Source organism: Trachypithecus francoisi, unplaced genomic scaffold, assembly GCF_009764315.1.
Source record: "Trachypithecus francoisi isolate TF-2019V2 unplaced genomic scaffold, Tfra_2.0 Lachesis_group1, whole genome shotgun sequence".
NCBI classification, from domain to species: Eukaryota; Metazoa; Chordata; class Mammalia; order Primates; family Cercopithecidae; genus Trachypithecus; species Trachypithecus francoisi.
Genome location: NW_022681454.1, coordinates 158,379,113 through 158,399,417, shown reverse-complemented (window position 1 = coordinate 158,399,417; position 20,305 = coordinate 158,379,113). Strand labels below are relative to the sequence as shown.

Here is a 20,305-nt window from a genome sequence, read left to right as displayed (position 1 = left end):
CATAACATAATAAAACTGCGGAAAAATCTGATTAAAAATACTGTCTTAAACCTCTTGGGAAAAGAAAACTGTTGGGAACAGGCCCCCCAGAACCTGGCCATAAACTGGCCCCAAAACTGTCCATAAACAAAATCTCTGCAGCACTGTGACATGTTCCTGATGGCCATGACGCCCACGCTGGAAGGCTGTGGGTTTACCGGAATAAGGGCAAGGAGCACCTGGCCCACTCAGGGCAGAAAACCGCTTAAAGGTGTTCTTAAACCACAAACAATAGCATGAGCGACCTGTGCCTTAAGGACATTCTCCTGCTGCAGATAACTAGTCAAACCCATCTCTTCATTTCGTCCCATCCCTTCGTTTCCCATAAGGGATACTTTTAGTTAATCTAATATCTATAGAAACAATGCTAATGACTGGCTTACTGTTAATAAATACGTGGGTAAATCTGTTTGGAGCTCTCAGTTCTGAAGGCTGTGAGACCCCTGATTTCCCACTTCACACCTCTATATTTCTGTGTGTGTGTCTTGAATTCCTCTAGTGCTACTGGATTAGGGTCTCCCTGATCAAGTTGGTCTCGGCAGAAAACACACAAAAAAACTGGCAAAAATGCTAATTTGATGATTTTTGAGTAGAACCAAATGTTAACAAAATATAGATCAGTGTAGCATTGGGTAGGAGGAAATAGCATCCAGGAATATTCTTCCTTAAATACCCAGATTTAAAGACACAGAGTCCAGGACTTGTGAATACTCTTTGGGTATTATTAAAAGGATAGCTAGAGTCTTATGTTCACATATGACCCTGTGGCTCTAGGGAGAAGCTGGCAAGTATAATCTGTACATCTGGATGTGAATGAGGTAAGGAATGATGAAGAGAAAATAAATGGTCAGAGATGTAGAAATGTGATCTATATGCTTTCCATGAATCCACAGAGCTGGGAAAAATGTTAAACATATTTTGCAACAAGAGTAATTGTGATTCTTAAACTGTTTATCTCAGAACTGATAGAAACTATAGATCCTCTCTTCTTTTTTATTGCTTTTCTTCTGAGGCAGAGTACAGTGGCATGATCTCAGCTTACTGCAACCTCCGCTTCCTGGGTTCAAATGATTCTCCTGCCTCAGCCTCCTGAGTAGCTGGGACTACAGGTGCATGTCACCATGCCTGGCTAATTTTTTGTATTTTTAGTACAGATGGGGTTTCACCATGTTAGCCAGGATGGTCTCAATCTCCTGACCTCATGATCTGCCCAGCTCGGCCTCCCAAAGTGCTGGGATTACAAGCGTGAGCCACCGCACCCTGCCAATCCTCTCTTCTCTAAGATGCACTGATGCATGTTCACCAAGTTTTGCACAGCATTTTAGATAATTTACATATTAACTAATCCACCAATCCTGGGCTCCTGGCTTAAGTAAAATCTGATTCTTATCCAAGCTGGGATAAAAATATTTGCTCTCTCAGCTCCAACTTTAGAACAGAAAAAGGAAAAAGATGTAAAATAAGGAAATGGTTATAGCATTTAGTGATGATGTTTATTGTGGTTTATTTTTTAGAATATTAGGATATCCTGGCTATGTTTAGCTATTGGGAAGGAATTAAGAGAACCATTCTTTGAAATTATTTATTTTTATTAAGTAACAGAAGTAATATTTAAGAGGTTAAACAATTATTAATAGAATTAAATTAGAATTAAATTATAGAATTTATTATAAGTTATAGAATTCTATTAAAAATAGAATTAAATTAGAATTAAATTAATTATTAAATTAGAATTAAACTATTTAATAGAATTACTGTGCATATTTTGATACATTTCCTTTTGGTCTTTTTTTTTTCCAAAAAAAAGTCAAAAGTAAAAAGGTAAAAATATTTAAAAGAATATTGTGACGAATTTCAAATACTCATCACCTCGTGTGGCAATACTATTTTTCAAAGATGGCTGGGTTCGGGGGCAGTGGCTCATGCCTGTAATCCCAGCACTTTGGGAGGCCGAGGTGGGCGGATCACTCTAGGTCAGCATTTCGAGACCAGCCTGGCCAACATGGTGAAACCCCATCTCCACTAAAAATACAAAAACTAGCCGGGAGTGGTGGCTGCATGCCTGTGATTCCAGGTACTTGGGATGCTGAGGTAGGAGAATCACTTGAACACGGGAGGCGGAGGTTGCAGTGAGCCGAGATGGTGCTACTTCACTCCAACTTGGGTGACAAAGGGAGACTCTGCATCACAACAAAACAAATCCAAACAAAAAAAAAGATGACTGGAACAGTAACTTTCACCTCACATGCTGTTCTTACAATGTGACCTTGCCACGCCCCCATCAATAGTTGGATCCCTCTTCTTGACCTGAGTGGACTTTTGTGTTTGGAGTAAAACTGAAGTGATGCTACATAATTTCAAAAAATAGCTTAAAAACAACATACAATTTCTGCTGGTTTTTTTTGCCACACTTACTCTGGGATTCCTTAGTTACAATATAAGAAGTTGGTTTTCCCTGAGGTGACCAAGTGGAGAAACCCCTTGGGGTGAGGGGGAGAGAGAAGGCAGGAGAAGAGGAGGAGGGAAGGGACACATTTGAAGAGTTTCAGCTCTTGCAGCTCCCATTTGTTTGAGTGAAGAATGACCCAGTTCCAGTACTTTCTCCAGTACTGCAGGAGAAACCCTGAGAGACACCTGCCTAACTGATTTGAGTCAACTTCCAAATTATTGAGCAAAATAAGGATTATTACTGTCTTAAGACCCTGTTTCTGGATAGTTTGTTAAAAAGCAACAGAAAACTGGAATACCTAAATAGAATAACTACTAACAGATTTCCTTAATAGTTCATCTAATTTTTTCTTTGCAGGAGAATTTTAAAACAAATCTCAGATAACATGATATTTCGCTTCTAGTTCATTTTACATTTCTAAAAATTAAGAACTTTTTTTGTAACATAGAATGTAAAACACATTTACATAATGCGATAACTGGTTCATATTCAAAATTCCTTTATTGTTCCCTAAATATATTATTTACATTTATTTTGTTTAAATATTTCAAACAGGGTCCACATATTATATATAATTATTATGTCTTTCACCTCTCTTTTTGTATTGAGTAACTTCCAGTTTTAAAAATGCCACTATAACTATATATATTCATAACTCTATCTATTAATACAGTATATATCACTGGGTTGCTCCATGTTGGTAAGGTCATTCATCCCCCTAGTGTTGAGTATTTTAAGAATCAATTACCTGTTCCCATTCCTTTGCTATTTTATTCACTACCATCAAATTCATAAATAAATCTTTTTACTTGACTCCAAATTATTTCCTTAAGACAAACTCCCAGAGATAAAAATTTTTAGTCAAAGTTTGTTTAGTATTTTTGGACTTGCCAAAGAGAAATTACAACAGACATTTGTTAAAAATGGCAAGACAGATTTTATTCTGTCAAGTTACTGCAGTACAGGAGAGCGACTTCAGTACAAAACTGGATTCTAAATACAGCCAAGGCACCCTGGGGTGGATGGCCACTAGGCAGGGTGGGATCAGTGAGTGAAAAGTTACTGAGGAACTTGATTAGATATCAACAACTGGGGAAAATGAGAAACTTGATCAATTATAGGAGGCATTCTTGCTAAACTGGCTTCTCAGGACTCTTGTAAAACTGGACTCAGTCGGCCAAGGATGAGGCCTGGTCAAGAAGAATGCTTAGAGGAGCCTGACAAGTACCCAGTTAAGGAGGAAGTCCTTGTCAGATTCTAGGTACCTGTTACCAAATTCCTTTGCAAAACCAGGAAACCAGTAATACAGACAGGAACACTTCACCAACATCACATCATGAAATTTCAAGAGTAATCTACTAGATAAAAATGATACCAGCTGGGTGCAGTGGCTCACGCCTGTAATCCCAACACTTTGGGAGGCCAAGGCGGGTGGATCACGAGGCCAGGAGATCGAGACCATACTGGCCAACGTGGTGAAACCCCATTTCTACTAAAATACAAAAAATTAGCTGGGCCTGGTGGTGCATGCCTGTAATCCCAGCTACTTGGGAGGCTAAGGCAGGAATCTCTTGAACCCAGAAGGCTCTTTAATCTGGCCAAAATATAGTGAAATCCCATCTCTACTAAAAATACAAAATTAGCCAGGCATGGTTGTGGATGCCTGTAATCCCAGCTACTCAGGAGGCTGAGACAGGAGAATTGCTTGAACCCGGGAGGCAGGCATAGGTTGCAGTGAGCCGAGATTGCACTATTATACTCCAGCCTGGGCGACAAGAGTGAAACTCTGCCTCAAAAAAAAAAAAAAAGAAAGAAAAGAAAATTACAAACAGAAACTGAGACTCACGAAGGGAGTCGTCTCTTGGTGTAGAAGCTTAGTCTCTGGGCTCTGGTGGGTGCCTTAAGGAACCTAAAACAAAAGTATTTCTTTTACCTGCTTTGTAGGCTTATCAAGGGGATGACACTTATCCAATAATCAGATAATCAGATATTTAACTGCTCTTTGAGATACCGTTTGGAAATTGGTAACAAACAACTCAATCTCCTGCTTTATTAGACCCAAGCCCCAGGTGACAACGAATCTCAAGCAAATCTCTTTCAGTCCTTCTAGGGTATTTAAAACTTCATTTAATTCAGAGCAATCAGAAAAAGTAGAGAATGGATACTTGCCAGCACAGGAAAGAGACATTTCAGCACTGGTTTATCTAGGAAAATTTACTATTTGCTATTAATGTTAGGATTAAAATCCCAAGAGAGATTTGCCATTCTCAGCCTAGAATTCCCTCCCCATTCAAGTTCTGAGCAGCTCCTACGCAGGCAGATTCTCAACAGCTCCTAAGACTTCTCACCCCCGTATACATCCTGAATGATCCCTGGAACTGAGAATAGGATGGATTTTATTCCCATGATTAGATGATGAAAATCAAGTGGGCTGGACCACTTTTGTCCAGCTTGTCACAGTAAGGAAGTTAGAAACCGGAAAAGTGAGAAGGATTTGACACATCATTGCTGGCTGAAAGATGGAGGGAATCACGTGGCACAGAACTGAGGGTGACCTCTAGGAGCTGAGTGACCCCCGGCTGAGAGCCAGCAAGGAAATGGACACCTCAGTCCTACAACTGCAAGGAACTGAACTCTGTCAACACCAGGAATCAATTTGGACTTGGATTTTCTCCCAGAGCCCCAAAGAGAACTCAGTCCAGATGATACCTTATTTCTGCCTTGGGATACCCTGAGTAGAGAACTCAGTCATGTTGTCCTAAAATTCTAACACATTAACGAGAGCCACTAAATCAGTTTTGTTTTAAGCCTCCATGCTTCTAGTAATTTTTGCCCAGCAATAGAAAACCAATGCAAATCTGTAGCCATTTTTACCTTATTAAAAGTATCTGTCACTAATAAAAATGTTTCAGCAGTTTGACTCTCACACCAGCTAACACATTTCCCCTCAGGAGGCAGGAATAAATTGAGGAGAGATACTGCCTCCAGCTGTAAATAACCAGGCCACGTAGCAGAACCTCACGTCAGGCATAAAATCACACAGAGCTTCCAATGTCAAAAAGCAGGTTTTAGACACCTTGCAGGCAGTCGTGCCCTCATTAGTGACTTAAATAATTATACATTTAGCACATGCATGTTTTCAGATTCTGTGTTTTAGGTGTAATTCAACATCAGGGATGACTTGGCAGTTTGGTATCTATCCTGAAAGTATAAATATCGATTTTTTTGGGATAAATTTCCAGTGGGTCTGTGTTTTTCAAGTAGATGTTATCAGGCATGTATTTAAGATTTAAAGAATACTTAAAAGTTGTGACTAGGTAATATATTCTGCAAAATCTCTGAAAAAGAAAAAAATTATGTGAAAGTGACTTTTTTTTTTTTAACCAAAACAACTATATTAACATAAGCTATTGGTGTTTTTGAGGTTTCCACCAAAAGCCTAGCCTCACATTAACAGATTTTTAATAATTTACTTAGATACTTTCTCAAATTGGATAATGAAGGACCTCTTGTTTACTAATGAATGTCTAAGTTTGAGACATTATTTTTTAGGCAGATATACTCCAGGTATTCAATGTTGCTTTTTTTGTTTGGGAGAGAGACAAATACAAACATAATCTAAGTTTTCTTTGTTGTAATATTTCATTTGATCATTGAAAAATACTTCTTCTCCTTTGACATTTGTTTGCTGTAATTCATTTATTCTCTTTTATTAATTACCTAAACATTTTTACCTGGGACAATACTAGTGTGTAGAAGTATGGGATTTGGGGTCTGAGGGAAGCTGCTAGCCTATCCATTTATTATCTTCCTTTTTCTTCTTCCTACTTTTTAATTGTGCACACTGCAGCATACAATAAAAGACATTTCTAGCCACCTCTGCAAGTGGGTATAGCCGTATATCTATGCTTTGGCCAACAATATGACAATGCATGCAACTTAGGAGAAGACATTGAAATGAGTGTAGACTCGGTGTTGGGGGGTGTTCTTTTTGTGCCTCTTTCCTTTCCTCCTCCTTAGGACTGAACAGGGGAGGTGATGGTTGGAGCTCTATATCTTTCAGGAGCCCTTAGACTTGAATTCTTTTTTTTTTTTTTTTTTTTTTTTGAGACGGAGTCTCGCTCTGTCGCCCAGGCTGGAGTGCAGTGGCCGGATCTCAGCTCACTGCAAGCTCCACCTCCCGGGCTTACGCCATTCTCCTGCCTCAGCCTCCCGAGTAGCTGGGACTACAGGCGCCCGCCAGCTCGCCCAGCTAGTTTTTTGTATTTTTTTTTTTTTTTAGTAGAGACAAGGTTTCACCGTGTTAGCCAGGATGGTCTCGATCTCCTGACCTCGTGATCTGCCCGTCTCGGCCTCCCAAAGTGCTGGGATTACAGGCATGAGCCACCGCGCCCGGCCTAGACTTGAATTCTTAAGTGTGGAGAGTGGGACAGAAAGATAGGAGGCTGGTTCCTAAAAACACCACAGATCTGCCAGAACAGCTATAGATTATCCATCACTGGATTTCTCTCATGTAAGAGAGAAACAAATTTTGATCCTTTAGAAAAGACTCATATTTTTGTTTACTAGATGGACCTGCACCTCATCGTACTAATCACAGAATAGAACAGATCTAGGCTTTAGCCTGAGACAGGAGCAACCTACCTTCTTCCTACTTTACCTGCAGAACTCCTCTTCATCCTTCCTGTCTGGACTCAGGTGTCATCTTTACTAAGAAGACATCCCTGGTTTCCTCAGTCTGGGTCAAGTGCTTCCAAAGTACCTTATATACATCAATCAACACAAGGTGCTGGGATTTTTAATTTGCTATCACTTTTTAGATGATAAGTGTTTTGAGCACTATCTATATAGGAGATATACATACACACACACATATATATCTTTTAATGCTTTAATTAACAGGACTCAAAGATTTATTGATTTCCAGCTTTGTCACTTACTATTACATGAATTTGAATAACCTCTCTGAATTTCAGTTTCCTTTTAAGTGAAATGGGAAGTTAATATCTGATAGACATAACAAATTATATTTCAAAAATCTTATATGAAGTCCATTGCTTTGTACTTGGTGGACAAGTAATAGTTAGTAGTGCCTATTATTCCCTCTAAAAAGTAGACAAGTGAGGATTCATATATATGTATTTATTAAATTTAATTGAAATTCAAATTGAAATATAATTTTAAAAACTTCTGTTTCCTGGCAACCAATTACAGACACAGTCGAGTACAAATAAAACTCTAGAAATACTATAATAAAAGTCCACTTCTAATTGCATTGTTGGCTAAGTTAAGAGAATTGTGGTCAATGACAGCCGTACCTGGGAGCTTCTTACATTTATAAAGAGCCACAGAATTCATCTAACTCATATTAGTGCTGAGAATATCCTCCAAAAACACATTGCATCCATTCGTCTGTGAGGTGCATTGACAGAACATCCTCGCAAGGGGGCACCATTGCAATTCCTATCACCTGGGTGACAGCACAGACCTTTATTTGCAATGTTTAGTTATTTTTAATCTTTTAGTAAGCTGCACTAACTCCCAGCCGCTGAAGGGAAGACTTTTTAGGAAAATGATCAAAATACTAGATGTAAAGTCAGTACTAAGAGATAACAAGGGGAAGCTAAAAAAGTGACCATTTGAACGAATGTTTTAATGTAAAAACAACTTTCTTGGTAATATTTTCTTATCAAACACCCATGAAAAGCCTCTGTTTTAGTTCAACAACCAATGTAGTATTAATAAACCAAAGGTAAGCTGACAAAAGATTGGCTTGAACACAAAGTAGACTCAACATATGTCATTTGTTATCTCCAGAAAACGAAATGACAATCAAAATTTGAAAAATGTCATATGCTTTTATAAAGTCCTTTACATATTAGTTCCCACAGTTCTGAGAGGTAGATTATTCAGCTATTGTTTAACCCCCATTTTACAGAAAGGTTTAGAAAGATTAATTAACTTATCCAGAGAATGATAGCAAGTTCACAGCAGAATTACAGTGTTGAACCCAAGTAGAGTAAGTTGTTTGTTCATTTCTATTAAATAAAGCTATTTGGTGCTTCCTCCTTATGCAACATGTGCTTCATTCTTCAACTCAAGGAGGCTTTTAAAATTTATTTTCTCAGAACAGTAGGATAGTTTATTTTAGGATTCTAGGAGAAGGCATTAGTATTATCTAAGTATCTAAGAATCAAGGTTGGGAGTAGGCAACGAAGACTGATCTAAGGGGTTTTAGAATTCTGTAAACAAGTCTGTGCCACATAGAGAGGTGACATTTCTTACAGGTTCACAAGTTCTATAGTTACTAAAATAAGCATGACTTAATTTTAGCTCACTGTTAGTGCTTCCTTATTTACCCCAGCAAGTAACAGTTTAACCTGCATTCATCATTGATATCACCAGAAAAACATCAATATATATAATTTTATTATGAATGAACTACCAGCTTAACAAGGATGTAAAAATGGTTGGCAATGGCGTCAAGGAAAATGCTGAACAAAGAACAGAACTTGACCCCAAGACCACTGTATTCTTCTGAGAGAGAACCATCTGCTGCTGAGGTTCTGGGCAATGAAACTCAAAGCTGAGTATCACGACAGTAACTCAGACAACTCTTGAAACTGTGTCAGAGGTCACAATGTCGAATGCCTTCAGAAGCTAGATTGGTAACACAACAAAGATGTTGGATAAGTATAAGAATTTTTTTTTTCTAGTCTTGGTACTTTTAATTTTCCCACTTTAAATAAATATGATAGAGAAAGATTTCATTTTTCTTAGCTCTCCTCTAAGAATAACCACACAAACAGGATGGCAATGGTACCCGGAACCCTTGGCATGGGGAGAACAACATGAAATGAAGGTTCTGTGGTGACTGAGGGGACATTTCCATGTAAGGGAAAAGCCATTTCTCAGCCCCCGCTCTTTGATAGCTTGAGGGAAGGTAGGTATAACTTTACTAGATCGTCAGCTTTTTAAAGAGAAGCCGAAAATCTGGATTTTTATGTGAAATCTTCTTGTTTGTTAAAGTTTTCAAATGACACAAAAATATAAATAATGTTGTGCTGGCTAGACAAGTCTGTGAGCTAGCAGTCTGCAACCATGAGACTATGCCTTAATTTCTGGTTGCCACCTCTCTCCTAAGCTCCTGACCTGAGTAATCAATTAGCTAACAGACATCTCTATTGGGATCAAAGTTCTCGCAAGTTCAACACATATCTAAAGCCAAACCAACAGTCTTACCTGTAGAACCCACGCTTTTTCTGCTACTAATGCCTTTAATCAACAGTTCCAACATCCACTCTGCTGTTCCAGCTCCAAACTGGTGGTTGCTCTACACTTCTCTCTCTGCCTTGCCATCCACACTTAATTGAGAACCACAGTTTATCAATTTTTCTCCTAAAACATTTATTCTACATATACTTAAGACCTGTCATGTCCCAGGTAGTATTCTAGGTGCTAAGGAAATACACAGACCTCATGATCTTTGTGCCCAGAATTGTCATTAATGACTGGGAAAAAAGAAGGAATTTTCTCCATGACCGACATTTCCATTGTTATCAGTGGTCTAGTCTCCTAATTTTTTTTTCTTATTTCCTTAGTAATGTTGGAAAATGCAAGTGTGAGTGAGTCTTTTGGATTTTATTTTGGTTTTGGAAATATAGTTCCCTAATTACAAAGATTTGATGAACATATTGTTCAGGTTTTATAAAATGGCCTTGACTTGCAAAGGATACTGGTTGGCTAATTGAATAAATAAAATATTAAGTCTTTAAGTCTTTGAGTGTCACCTGGGTGAGGAAGCCTCAGGACTTATTATGATACAGCCACTGGTATTTGGTTTATTCCTAGAACATGCACCAAACTCCTTGACTTCCATGTCTTTTTCAGCTCCATAATCCATATGCAAATTCTATGCCTCACCTTGTAAATCATCTTTCTTTTTCTTTCTAATGTGAGCTTCCTTTTTTTTTTTTGAGTCTGAGTTTTGCTCTTGTTGTTCAGGCTGGAGTGCAATGGCGCAATCTCTGCAACCTCCACATCCCAGGTTCAAGTGATTCTCCTGCCTTAGCCTCCCAAGTAGCTGGGATTACAGGCATGCACCACCATGCCCGGCTAATTTTTTGTATTTAGTAGAGACAGGATTTCACCATGTTGGTCAGGCTGGTCTCCAACTCCTGACCTCAGATGATCCACCTGCCTTGACCTTTGAAAGTGCTGGGATTATAGGCATGAGCCACCACACCTGGCCTAACCTGAGTTTTTTTTTTTTTGAGATGGAGTCTGGCTCTGTTGCCCAGGCTGGAATGCAGTGGCGCAATCTCAGCTCACTGCAAGCTCCGCCTCCCAGGTTCACACCATTCTCCTGCCTCAGCCTCCTGAGTAGCCTGCCAACACACACCCGCTAATTTTGTATTTTTAGTAGAGATAGGGTTTCATCGCGTTAGGCAGCATGGTCTTGATCTCCTGACCTCATGATTCACCCGCCTTGGCCTCCCAAAGTGCTGGGATTACAGGCGTGAGCCACTGCGTCCGGCCCTACGTGAGCTTTTTAAGCAATTTGTTTGCTATGGCTAGTATTGGAAAGACAGAGACAGGTGCTGGGAGGATCAGGATGATCATGAGCATTTAAAGTAGAGAGAGAGATAGACAGGGAAAAGGGATGCAAAGTGCTAAAGGAGTATGGAGAAAGGAGGAAAGGTGATTAGATGCATTAGAGGAGAATGAAGCATGTGAATTCAGCCTGGTCCCTAAAAGATCTATAGGATTTCAACAGGTGGAAAAGAAGACAAAGAGAATGTATTTGGATGGAATATTCAGAGCAAAAGCTGAAAGATCTGAAGGAACAGTCTCCATTCAGGAGATAGTATCCTCTGGAGAGGTTCCCACAAGGCATAGTGAGGGCAGTGGGAGGAGTGAGGCAATGGGGGAATCCAGGCTCAGGAGGGCTGAGATCATGTTACACAGAGGCTGGAGAAGGAGGCCTTAACAAAGAATGAGAACAGAAGGCACAAGTTTGGGGTTCCTGAGTCGAAAACGTCAAGCGACTGAAAGCAACTTTTTCATGTCTGTAAGACCAAAGCCTCCAACAGCCTTGCCTGGAACTGTGATTCTTAGATGTGCAGTTTTTCTTTCTGAACTACAGCACTGTGCCAAGTGTGAATCCAGATAGAAAAACAGAAATACCACTCTGCTGTTTGGAATCACAGGACAATTTTCACACATGCTCTACGTGGAGTATCCTATTGGTCAGACTGGCTGGAGGACTATGCAGAGAAAGAAGGGAAAAAAGTGAATTTGTTGTTAGAGGATTCTAGAAGCACAGGCTTTGGCAGGTTTTAAAAGCAAAATTTACAGCTTTAATAAAACTGATAAAGTCATCCTAACCTTTATGTGGTGAAATATGATTTGATATTCACGGAAGATAAAGTAGACATAGTGAGTTTCCCCAGGGCTCCTGCTGGAGACTAAAATGGCATTGTCTGAAATGAAGTCAGGGAATCATCTTTGGAGTTAGATGCGGGTGAATTTGAAGAGATGAGGACCAGGCTAAGGGTTCAAGCATGAAGTGAACAAATATGAAATAGAATTTAAGTCAGATGGTGTTCAGTGTTTTTTAGGTATCATGGTGCATCCAAAAATCCAGAGGAAAGCAGGAGCAGGCTCAGAGGGGCCTTAGCTGGCTCACTTCCAGAATCACAGGTTCCATGGAGTCCCACGATGTCCTACCCCCATTCTTATAGGGCCATACCTTCGTTTAGTTAAAACAGGTTATAAAACCATGTGCAATTTCATCTTCCTTAGTTATCTCTCCCAGATCCAACAAGAAGATAATTTGCACATAATGACAGATCGGCTCAGGTATCTAACCCTGAATACAGTGCCTGGCTGTGATCCATCATCATGACATTTCAGCTTTAACAAATATGGCTGCTCACAGAGGACACAATACATGAGTGAAATTGGAGGGAGCAAATTTTTTGGAGCCATCCATCAATAAGAAAAGGGATGGAGGAGGATTTTTATGGAATACGACCTTCATCAGTTAGCAGTAGCATGAGTTTTACCTCAAACCCTATTAAGATCCTTTTTCTAAAAAAAAATTAAGCTATTTTATTTAATACATCATAGTTGTCATAAAGTTCATACATTTTGCTTTTTGATACCCTAATGTATTTCCATGAATCTTTAAGTCTAAAATTTTATAGATATAGTTTTCCATCCAAGAAGCCAGATGTAGATAATTTTTTTTATATGTAACTAATTAAAGGCTTTAAAAGAGGTTAGGCTGTAAACAGTTACAATTTTGCCATAACACCACCCAAAGACACTTAATTAGGAAAGAGTTTTTTTTTTCTACATTATTGCTTAGTCTTATAAAATGGTAAATTTTAACCAAATTAATACCTTTGTACTCTTATTTGTTTCCCATACTCTTAAATAATACTACTTGGCAAGCAATATAAGTATTGACATAATTTTTAAATTCAATTAGTTGTAAACAAATTCTGATTTGTTAATAAGTGTATATATTTCCCTTTAACCACCTACTATACTATCTCAGAATTAATCCTCCTATGAAAAAGAACCCTCCCACATGGAAAAAATAATGCAGAGCTTCATCTCTTCCTCAAAGATTTTCATATATTATAGGAACACAAATCCATAAAAAAAGGATTACAATTTGACATTTCATCTTGCCTTACTAATTATGAGATAATAGAGATGTGACAAAAACAGATGTTCTTTAATGTTTTTCTGCCTAACATAGTATTACACTAAGAAATACTGCAATTATGTTGGTGAGCTATTTTCCAGCTTCTCCAAGTATAGGACACAACTGTGGTTCTATCAGTGAGGAGAAATGAATAATCAATCTTACGTAACTCAAAAGAATGATGGGAGGCACAAAAAGATGAACTGACTTTGGCTTTTAGGAACCTGATGTTGACCCTGAAATGCCAGATTCAATAGCACAACAAGAAAACGAAAGATTATAGCAGCAAGATACCACTTTGCCACACATTATTAAGAATTCTGAAATAGGCAATAGCTCAATCACTCAATCTGTTGTATCTTCTATTTGTTTTTCTTGCTTTTTGGCTGCAGGCCATTCAAGGCGTGCCTATTGCATAGGACCAGCTATTCTTACTGCGCTCTCCATCTGCGTTGCAGTCATAGCTACACAACTTCACTTTACAACAATCCATAATTTTGCATTTTGATGAAACTTCTTCTCTCCTTCAAATACAATGCATTGTTTTGTTGTTGTTGATGTTGTTGTTATTGTTGAGACAGAGTCTTGCTCTGTTGCCCAGGCTGGAGTACAGTGGTGCAACCTCTGGTCATTGCGACCTCTGCTTCCCAGGTTCAAGTGATTCTCATGCCTCAGACTCCCAAATAGCTGGGATTACAGGCATTCACCACTACACCTGGCTAACTTTTGTATTTTGGTAGACACAGGTTTTGTCATGTTGGCCAGGCTGGACTTGAACTCCTAGGCTCAAGTGATCCACCAGCGTTGGCCTCCCAAAGTGCTGGGCTTATAGGCATGAGCCACCATGCAAAGAGCCACATTCAAATGCAATGTACACATTTAATAATGTACTATTTGCTTCTACTCAACTAAGTTCTAGAAGGGAATTTTTAACATCTATGGAAATTGTGACCTCCTGCTTGATGCCAGGCTTGTCTACATGGAATTGTTCCCGGCATTTTTTTCTTTGGTCTACATGTGTTTCCTTGTTACACAGCCCTCTTGGGCTAAGAACATATTAAAATCAGAAGTTTCTTTCATTTTCTTCAATAGTTTCAGAGTTTCATCTCCTCGTGGAAAATAGGTGCTCCAGAATGATAGACACAGGCTTTCTCTAGATTTTGTGGACCGTGAGGTATCTTTGAACAACCTCCATTTTCACATGAGGTCCCAATCTTGATTTCTTCACTGTCTTCTTTCTTATCTTATTCATTCCCTTACGACAGTTTATCAAGTGCTTTAGGCGGGCAGATGCTTTTTAGTTTCAAGTTTGTCACTGGTTTATCTGGACTTGGCCTTTTCTTTGATTCTGCTGGGTTAGAGGCTCAAATGATGAGCTCCTGAAATTTGGGTTTTGATTCAAATAGTTCTTTCTTCTCTGTAGTCTTGACTTCAGGTTTGACTGGCTCAGGTGACTTCTCACTATTCCGTTTACCTGTAGTACAGCCTGCAATGCATAAGGAATCAGAAAAATCAGTTGTGCTTCTCTTACAGTGAGACCAACCCTCTAATGCATCGCAAAGACTGGAACACCTGGGTGGGATGAACAAGCGTCATTGGAATTGGCCCCTAGATTGAAGCACTGACTGCAGCCCGGTTATTGCTAGGCAATGACATTTTCTTTTCCCACCATTACAGACAAGGTTCAAACACCAGGAACCACAAGACACTGTGTTTACCACTCGCTGTAGCAAGCACAAGTCTGAGGGCTGAGGCTACTGCCGACTTCTGGAGATGGCTCCCAATTCTTTTACATTGTATTTTTTCCTTTTAGAATGAATATCCAAAGATCATACATTTTTGTTACTTGGGAGCTACATGGAGACTCTTAAATCAGTTGCAATCTAAGTTTGTGGCTCTTTTACCAAGATTGCTAAATCCTCCTTGAAAGATACCAAGATTGCTAAATAGATACAAAGATACCAAGATTGCTAAATCCTCCTTGAAAGATAAACAAATGAAAGATAAATCACACATTTTTGTGTGTGTGATTCTTTGGCTTTTTATAAGGGGTTGGATTATCATTGAATCAAATTTGGAGAGACACCATGCAAGGTGCATTAGTTGTGATGTACCCCAGTTTTATTTTCAGACGGTCAAGATGGAAACATTACAAAAGTTTACTCTTTAAGAGAAACTGAAGGGACTTAAGAATTAGGCCATCTGTAAAATGTTTCTAAATAAATACACATTTATTAAGAATTAAGCCTTTATGGTTCAAAATTAGAAAATAGATACATCAACAACATAAAGAGAGAAGAAAGTGATTGGCGAAAGAACTTAAAACAGGCTCTTTACTCTAGCTGGCACCATGATTGCCAAGTTAGTTGAGCCTGTGGATATGTAATTACTTGGGTCTCTAATACTCAACATCCAAATCTAGGTTCAATCACCCAAGTCTTTAGCTTGAGTTGCTCAGATAATCCATGACCCCCCTAGGATACTCTCCATAGAGTTAGAGGAGACAGAGTCCAATTGGAATCCAGTACTAGTGGGAGTTGTCCCCCTAGGTTAAAGAGCTACTGAGATGCATTCTAGTTACAGTACTCATTAGTGTGCATAGGAGAATACTGTGCCACAGCATGTTGGGGATGCTCACTACACTTCTTCAGGACCCTGCACACTGATTGATTAGTTGTTCTCCCCATAGCTCTGGGAAGAAATTAAATGCAGTCTCTCATTTTGCTAAAGTAAAAAAAGAGACAGAGACAGTAAGAGACTTACTTCATGCCGTACATGAAGGCCACATTAACCTGAGCCCTATGACTTTTTCTGACTTTAGACAAATGTTTTAAAAAAAAAACACCTAAAAAGACTTGTTCTGTTATAATAGAAACTTAATTAGAACCAACTTGAATTAGAAAGGAAGGACACTAGGATCTCCTGGGACTCTAAGAGCAGGGGCTCTTCATAGTCTGCAGAGGGCAATCAGGAACTAGAGTGCTGCGGAGATGCAGGAACTCCCCTCAGTGAATCTGTTTGACTCTTCTTTTCTTGCTGCAGATCACTTTTCTGTATTTCCCAGTTCAAATGGTAGTTTTGAACGTATTAATGAAGGCCTAAGAATAAAATGCAAGGAATGGGTTGGAGAAAGTCTGTATAAAATCCAAAAAGGTAAGGGAGGTTTCAGGACAGAGAAACCATGATGGAAGAGGTTGATGTAAATTCATAATGGAAACCTAAAAGTAAACAGCAACAATTACAAAAGCCAGGAATGACTAAAGGAAGGTGATGGCTTGGCTATATTTCAGCACCAACATGCATAAGAATCTATTTTATTTTTATTGCTTAATGCATTGGGGTGTGTCCACTCTTGCTGGAAAAGTTTGAGAGGGACATTGTGTCTTCATGAAATAATAAGACTTTATGGTAAGGAAGAAGAATGATTGATCTTTGGAGGACTGTTGTTCACAATTCTGTAATGGAAGGATTAGCAAGGAAGCAGGGTAGTGTTTGCATAAGAAGGTGAATGAACAAAAGAGACATCTATTGATGACTGAACTTTCTTTCCCATCAATCTCTTTCTTTTTTCCTTTGTTTGACTGAATTTTATTATTAGAAGTGAGAAAATGACAGAATTTTATTTCTACAATTTATCATTAATAATGATAACCCTAAATAGTTTGGAAATTTTCAACTTTAAAAGAATTTCCTGTGTTCAACACAAGAACCTTTCTATTTGGCCACATTATTTTTTAATTTCAATGGATTCTTTCATCCAGAGACATTGTTGAGCAGTACATATTGTATTATATGATACTGTGTGCTAGAGAGCACAAGGTTAGGCGCTGCTCAGAGTCCACACTGTTCTCTAAGCATTTCATCCATATTAACTCACACATCCATATGTGCCTCCAGTGATACAGACCCTATTATTTTCTTATTTTTCTGGCAAGGAAACTGAGGCACAGAGAATTAAACAACTAGCCCTGGGTCACACAGGGAGGAAGTAGAATATGATCTCAGCATGCAGACTCCCCAGCTTTTCCCTTAACTCAGCTATCTTCTCAAAAGGCTACACATAAAAGTGTCAACGACAAACGCAACTTATGATGTACACAGAGAGGAGTTTTCCAGAAGCAGAGAAGGTGTGACTGATTCCCAGCTGTTTGATCTGTCTCTCAAAAAAGGTTCAATGATGGAGGACTGTGAATGTTGAACTTAACTGTTAGACAACGGGGACCCATTAGAGAATCAGAGATTTTGGAGAAGCACAATTACCATGGTGATGCTTTAGATGGGAAGCTCATTTGGCAACTCCTGTGGAGAATGGTTTGGTGCAGGAGAATAAAGTCATGAGAATTAGGGTCTTAGGATCAGGGTAGGAGGCCAGCTAGGAGCAGTCTTGCAATTGGCCTAGGTGGGAAGTGATTTGCGTTTGATATGATTTTGGGAAACATGGAGAAGACCTAAAAAGACATATCTTAATAGCTTCCTCTTTTCTCAGCTTTCCTTCTTTACAACAAGCACACTTACTTTTTTCTGGTTCCTTTCCCTGTGAGAGTTTTGCAACGCAACAAACAGTCACGTTTTTGCCTTTGATATTTGAATGCTAATCAGGATACATTCTGCTGTTTGTGATTTGAAAAGTAGCCATTTGGAACAAATGAAAGCAGTTTATGTTCTTGTTTAGAGTGGACCTTCTGCAGCAGTTTCAATGGCTTTGGTGAGGTCTGATATGTTCTAGATGCTTTAACATAAGCAAAGCCTTTTGAAGGCCTTGCGTGATGCTGATTAGTCTCTGTGACACCAGCTCCCAAGGAATTAAATACCAGGGGAAGATGTATTTTCAGCTCTTTCCATTTCTGCCCTTTATTTGAGAGTATGTCCTTCTTGAGGAAAGCCTTAATGCTTTTATATCCCTCAGTGCTTTACATTTAGTGCTTTACATTTGTATTGTTTGGCATTTTGCTAGTAATTCTAACTAGGGCCTGTTATAATATGTGACTGTTTATTTTCTTTCATGGACCTTAGGCCACCTCTTTTAAAAATGACTTGTCCTGCAAGTGTTATGGTAAGTGAAATAAGCCAGAAACAGAAGTGCAAACATTGTATAAATCCACTTATATGAAGTACCTAGAATTCTGAATTCTGTCAAATTCACAGAAACAGAAAGCAGAACGATGGCTGCCAGCTCCTGGGGGGAGAGAGGAAAGGAGAGTTAGTGTTTAATGGGTACAGAGTTTCAGATTGGAATAATGAAAGAATTCTGGAGATGGATTCTTGCGATAGTTGCACAAGTGAATCTATTTAATGCTACCAAACTGTACTCTTAAAAATGGTTAAAGTGACACATTTTATCTTATGTATATTTTATCACAATAAAAAATTGAGTGGTCCTAACTTATCCTACTTTCCTCTTGCAGGGGTGATTTGTTGGTGGCTTAGTTTCAGGGCTCTCACATTAATGATTCTACATTGCTTAAAATTCCTTTTATGTTTTTTTCAGTGGGCAAGCTACAAACATTTATTAAACATGAGCCAGACCCTATCACTCCCATCCAGGTAAATTATTGATCTTCTTTGCCCAGAGCAGCATTTTACAAGCCATATTGTTGCAGTCTTGCCAGTGCACCACAATGTAGCAGTCCCTCATTGTAAGGTGAATTTCACCCAGAATTCTTTGTCTTATGACCAAGAGAATTAAGGAGCTTGTACACAAAGGGTGAGGTTGGAGCGAAAGTTTAATAAGTGAAAGAAGAAAGCTCTCTACTGTGGAGAGGGGACCTGGAAGAGGGTTGTCATTGCTATTTTCACAGTTGAATGCAAGGCTTTTATAAAAAACCAATGAGGGTTGGGCATCTCATTTGCATAAGGTACAAACTGTGTAGCTCTACTCTGTCCTCCTAGTGCACATGCAGACCCATAGCTTGAGTTGCTCCATTATTCCCTTGTTCTCCTTACTGCGCATGTGTTAAGGGATGGAATTTTCCATTGTGGACATGTCTGAGCAAGTTACCCATGTAGACTTTCTTATCTGTGCAGCTGTGGGCATGTGTTAGGCAAGCCCACCTATGAAAGTTCCCTTATCTGTGCATAAAGCTTGATTTTTCAGGCTGTTCTTTTGTTTGAAAAAATTCAACCGAAGACCCCCCGCAACTGCCTTTCTGACTGGTTTCTTCATATCACCTTTCTCAATATTCTCCTAAAGACCAAATCTACAAGGCATTAAAGATGTCATCAAAGAAGGAGAAAATAATTGCAGGACTCAGAGTGCATAAAACATTCTCAAGAAGGGAGCATAGTAAGTATGCCCATTTCCCCAAAATTTCTCACCACACGACTGTTAAATAACAAATAATATCTTGAAACTAGAATTTGTTGGAAAATAGTTTAGGGAATAGCGGCCAACAGAATAACGTCCACTATTCAGTATGACTCCCAACATCTCTTATGATGACTCCAATTAAACCTTCAGCCATGTATTACATTTTCCTGCACTTGAATAGTATACAGTCATACTTCTTGATATTTCCTGAGGGAAATTTGCACTCTTGGCATTTCATGTGTTTGTTTAGGCTTGGTCTGATGTGCTCTCCCTTCATTTTGTCCTCCTGAAACGCTTCACCTTGTTCACTTCAAAGTTTTACCTGTTCTTTTAAGTGTAAACGAATTACTCTTCTTTTGTGATCACCATAGCAAACATCTTTTTTTGTTGTTGTTGTTTTTTTTTTTTTTTTTTTTTGAGGCGGAGTCTTGCTCTGTCGCCCGGACTGGAGTGCAGTGGCCGGATCTCAGCTCACTGCAAGCTCGCCTCCCGGGTTTACGCCATTCTCCTACCTCAGCCTCCCGAGTAGCTGGGACTACAGGCGCCCGCCACCTCGCCCGGCTAGTTTTTTTTGTATTTTTAGTAGAGACGGGGTTTCACCGTGTTAGCCAGGATGGTCTCGATCTCCTGACCTCGTGATCCGCCCGTCTCGGCCTCCCAAAGTGCTGGGATTACAGGCTTGAGCCACCGCGCCCGGCCTGTTGTTGTTGTTTTTAACATTAATGCATAGATTAGCTAATTACATGAGCAATGATGGCATCCTACCATCTATTCTTGTTAACTATTCACAAGT

The 20,305-nt window shown here is 39.2% G+C and overlaps 1 pseudogene; it reads right to left on the bottom strand.

Annotated features, from left to right (window-relative positions):
• Window positions 1–13,550: 13,550 nt before the first annotated feature.
• The window catches only part of LOC117084971, a 28,975-nt pseudogene continuing 22,220 nt past the window's right edge, over window positions 13,551–20,305 (bottom strand).